This window comes from Bidens hawaiensis, unplaced genomic scaffold (assembly GCF_021521415.1).
Source record: "Bidens hawaiensis isolate Kalapana, Puna unplaced genomic scaffold, B.hawaiensis_p1.1 tig00005079_1, whole genome shotgun sequence".
In the NCBI taxonomy this organism is placed as follows: domain Eukaryota; kingdom Viridiplantae; phylum Streptophyta; class Magnoliopsida; order Asterales; family Asteraceae; genus Bidens; species Bidens hawaiensis.
In genome coordinates, this window is record NW_027491323.1 from 512,373 (window position 1) to 517,463 (window position 5,091).

General features: G+C 40.6%; 1 pseudogene; it reads left to right on the plus strand.

Moving 5' to 3' along the window:
• The first annotated feature begins 2,013 nt into the window (after nucleotides 1–2,013).
• Nucleotides 2,014–3,628, plus strand: LOC143628857 (pentatricopeptide repeat-containing protein At4g16390, chloroplastic pseudogene; annotated as a pseudogene).
• The last annotated feature ends 1,463 nt before the right edge of the window (nucleotides 3,629–5,091 follow it).

The window sequence follows — 5,091 nt, forward strand, 5'->3', positions numbered from 1 at the left end:
AACTCGGCCTCGAACGATGGGTCAATCCAATACAACTCCACCACTCATCGAATTCGGCCCGTTTCATCCGGAAACCGAAGATCTCCATGGTGAGGGCCTTCTTTTTTTCCTTCTCATTCTCCTGTTAGGAAGGACCAAACATGAAGTAGAAGAAAAACGGGTAAAGAAACTCAGGAAAACACAAAGGATTTCGGGAAAATATTCGCCAAAAAGGATAAATATTTGTTGGAAATCGATCTCCGAATTGAGGAAGTAGAGTAAACAAAATAAGCAAAGAATTCTGGAGGAATAGTCGGAGAATGAAGTCCATACCCTCCATATATATATCCATCGAAATTAATGTGATCGGGTGGTTACCGAAGAGAGAGAAAGTGTTGGCCTAATCAAACAGTGCCACCTATGAGGAACAAACCATTAGGTGTGTTACAGGTGGGCACGTCACCGAGATTCTCGCCCACGCACTTGAACAGACGAAAAAGCTTCCTACAGAAAGTAACCATCACCTCCACGTCCCATCACAGATGTGCTCTTATCCACACCTCCAAATAACCAAGATTCAAATTTTCACCCGCCTAAGTACAGCTGGCAGGACAACTCAGCAGATGGGTAACTACTAAAAACATACAAGTACCTCCCGCCACAAAGGTTTCCGCCTAAGGATGGTTCTCACTACCCTTCCACTAGAAAGGTTTCCGCCTAAGGAAGGTTTTCACTAACCTTCCGCGAGAAAGGCTTTCGTCTAAGGAGGGTTTTCATTAACCTTTCATCAGAAAGGCTTCCGCCTAAGGAAGGTTTTCACTAACCTTCCGCTAGAAAGGCTTCCGCCTAAGGAAGGTTTTCCTTCCGCTAGAAATGTTTCCACCTAAGGAAGATTTTCACTAACCTTCCGCTAGAAAGGCTTCCGCCCAAGGAACGTTTTCACTAACCTTCCGGCAAAAAAGCCTCCGCCTAAGATAGATCTTCAATAACTATCCACTAGGCGTCCACCTAAGGATGTCAATAACTTTTCAAAACGTCCACTGAAGATAACCCTCCTGCGGGGGGGGGGGGGGGGTAGCAGGGGATAGACTTCATGAAAAGCATCCTTGTCACCTCGTCATTTAACAATTCACCTCGACATTATCATACGAGGAAAACAATGGACTGGGGAGGGGGGGGACTGAAGAGGTAGGGTCTTGTGCCCACCTAAAAAGGAAAACAGAAGCTTCCGCGGGCAGACCTACACACTTTGCTGGACAATCAAAAGCACAAAGTACATGACGTTGACGGAAAATCAACCATGCACCAAACATTCTCTGGCATTCTGGGAAGATTGATTCCAAAGAACTTCCTAGTTATGGTGCAAAAAAGAAGTATGTCATCGAAAAGGACTTCCAGCCAATAGGGAGCCGACAGCGTATCGTCAATAGTACTAAATAGTATAAACGTCGCCATCAGTCAGCTACTTTGTTAACCAACCTTCCGCGAGCACGTGCAAGCTCTTTAATTGGTGGATTTCAGACATGGCAGACGACCCATATTTTCTCTCTTCTCATTCGGCTATGAATACCCCATATCTCAAACGGTAAAAGGATTTGGATTCTTCCGCGAGAACGCTCACTAGTGCTCTGCGTCGACTTGTTTTTTATTTATGTTCATATTCAATAATCATACTGATTCTAACGCCGGAGGGATGTTACGAGAAGAGCCCCCCCTTCTTCTCATAAAGAGCTCACGGTGTTTTGATTCATTTTGTTTTGTAGATGGTTTTACTCTCATCAGCCGGATCTTGCTCCAACCCCCTGTAAAAAATACTAACATTTAACCTAATAACTAAATAATTAGGGAAGTGTTTCTTCGGTTGTGTTTTGGTTTTAATGTCTCATTAGTTGTTTCAGCGGGATTTACCGTTAAAAAAATTGTTTTTTTTTTCTGTAAAGTACACAAGCTCTAAAACAAAGCTAGTTGCAGATAATATAACTTGATAGGGATTTTATTTTGGCCAAAGAGAACAAAACATCAGCTCTTCGAAAAATGGCTTACATTAATGTCTTCCGCAATAACCAAATTGTATCTCAATCAACAAACCCTCATCTTCAACAACCGTCACTTTCTAAAACACCCAACAAAATTTCAAATCCCTCACAGTTAAACCAAAATCACATCTGGGTCAACCCCAAATCTTCAAACCTTACACAAAAAACATACAATTCAAGGTACAATTCTCTCAATAAAATAGCACAACGTTTAAATTCATGCCCACCGCTTGAAAAACATGTGTTTAACCTACTAGATAATAATAATTTAGGTACTAGCATAGTTGCCCAAGATGTTGTTATTATTATTAATAGCATGTTGAACGCTGAAACGGCCCGCATTGTGCTTAAATATTGTTTAGGTAGATGTGATTTGAGTTGGGATGTTGTTCTTTATAATGTGACATTTAAAGTTTTTAGGAAGTGTAAAGATTTGGATAGTGCAGAGCAGCTGTTTGATGAAATGCTTCAGAGAGGCGTTGCGCCTGATAACGTCACGTTTTCAACTATTATTGGGTGTGCGCGGATATGTTCGTTGCCAGGTAAGGCTGTGGCGTGGTTTGAACGGATGCCTAAGTTTGGAATCCAACCGGATGATGCCACGTTTGCGGTGATGATAGATGCGTATGGGCGTGTTGGCGACGTTAATATGGCTTTAGCGTTGTACGAGCGTGCATGGGTTGAAAACTGGTGTTTAGGTGCTGTAACGTTTACTACAGTTATCCGGATTTACGGGACAATCGGGGATTTTGACCAGTGTTTGACCGTGTTTCGTGGCATGAAGGCTTGTGGTATAAACCCTAACTTAGGTTGTTACAACACGTTGTTGGATGCTATAACGCGAGCTAAACGCCCTTTGGATATTAAGTCAATCCACCAAGAGATTTTAACCACTCGGTTAAAACCCGGTTGGGCCACGTATGCGGCTCTTTTTACGTGCGTATTGCAAAGCGGCATGTGGTGATGAAGCTATTGATGTGTATAAAGAAATGAAGTTAAAAAAGATGGGGTTAAATAATGTTCTTTATAACACCCTATTATCAATGTGTAATGATATTAATTATGTGGATGAAGCTGTTTCAATCTTTGACGATATGAAGATGTGTAAAGAAAGTCAACCTGATACGCGATCGTTTTTGTTATTATTCTCATTATTGTCAAGAAAAGGGAAAGTGTCGGAAGCAGAGGCGGTTTTGAAAGAAATGTTGGAAGCCGGTTTTCAACATGATATCTATGTTTTGACTAATATGATTAAATGTTATGGGAAATTTAATCTTGGAGATGACGTGGCAAGAACGATAGATACAGTTATGGAACTGGATTTGCGTTTAGACGAGCAGTATAGTAGTTGTGTTCTTAGTGCGATGACACATGTTTCTCGAGAAGATATTGTTAAGGTTGCACGGTGCATTGATAAGGCGGACTTGAAACTTGGTAATTTGGTGAGACTTGTGGACTGTGATGAGGAAGATGATGATTTTAAGAATGAAGTTAGTGAAGTGTTTGCTGACATGGCAGGTGAGGTTAGAAGAACATACTGTAATTGCTTGATTGATTTGTGTATGCATCTTGAAATGGTAGATAAGGCGAGCTTTTTAAGAGCATTTTTATAATGGTGTTTACTATGCAAGTTATGTAGCTTTGTTCAATAAGATTGTGAAGATGCAATGATTGTTTATTTTCCAACTCATCAATCATATATATATTTTTCATAATCAATATTGTTCATTTGGTTTTGGCTATGGTGGTAAGTAGCTCTGGCAAAGCGCGTAGTTCGGTCAGTTCACAGGTTCACAATGGGCTGATTTAAGACTGGTACAATTTGGTTTGGGTTAAAACGGGATCTTACCAAAATGGGTTCGGGTCAAAACGTGGTATAGCCAAAAATAAGCTATCTTAAAACGGGGGTGGGACCAAAAATAGGCTATGGTCAATACGGGGTGTGACCAAAAAAGGTTTGGGTCAAAACGGGTTATCACCAAAAATAGGTTCGGGCCAAAGCGAGTTGTGGGTTAAAATAAGTATGGGTAGAAGCGGGTTGTGACCAAAATAGGTCTGTGTCAAAACGGGTTCTAATCAAATTAGGTTCCGGTCAAAATGGGTTCTGACCAAAAATATGTTCGGATCAAATTGGTTCTGGGTCAGAACTTCAGACTAGATAGGTTTGGGTCAAAATGGGTTATGGCTAAAAATAAGTTCAGGTCGAAATGGGTTACAACCTTCAAGTTTGTGCTATTACATTGGCCCAGTGATTGACTTTTTTATTTTCGAAAATAACACCATTTGATGTTTAAAATCAAAAGAAACTAAAAGTCAGCAATCAAGTACCCCTGCCCTCTGAAAGTCAAACCTTGTTCTTGACTCTTGTGTAGTCAAAGCCTCCTCTTGATGGCGGAAATCAGATTAAAATTAGTTAACAACTGTTACATGGTCTGCACGTTTGTTGCTTTCAACTTGACTTCTTAATAACCCATTTACCCCCACATATATATATACACACACCAAGTGTGGTGACATGTAGGATCAGATTATAAATGGGCAATTGCATTAATGTTAATCAATCTTCTAACAAGAACATAAGTGTTCTTGTGTCTGATGGAAGTGAAGAAAGATTTAAGGTTTCAACTAAGGTTAGAAAGATAACCCGTGGTAAATACGAGGGCTATAATCTGGTGCATTTTGACCAGCCTAGCTTACCATTGGGACCGGACACAAAGCTTGTTCCGGCTGAGGTTTACGTTCTTATACCTCATGAGGATCGGTTATCTTCTGAAGTTGTGCCACCTCAGAAGGTTAAGATTATGGTGACCAGGAAGCAGTTGGAAGGTCTAATGAGAAGTGAAAAGGACTTCCAGATCAGCAAGATTAATCGTGTGTCTTGTTGGCGTAGACATGGGTATCAAAAACGGCAGCCGTGTATTGCTCCAATTCAAGAGTAAAGATCTTTATTTGTTTGTTTTATGATTTTGTGTGAGATACCAATAATCATCATGGTTATGTGGAAGCTTTGTAGTGAATTCCAAGTGAAATCATGTTATAATGAGGTAAAATCAACTAGTACTGTACCGGCGAGTTC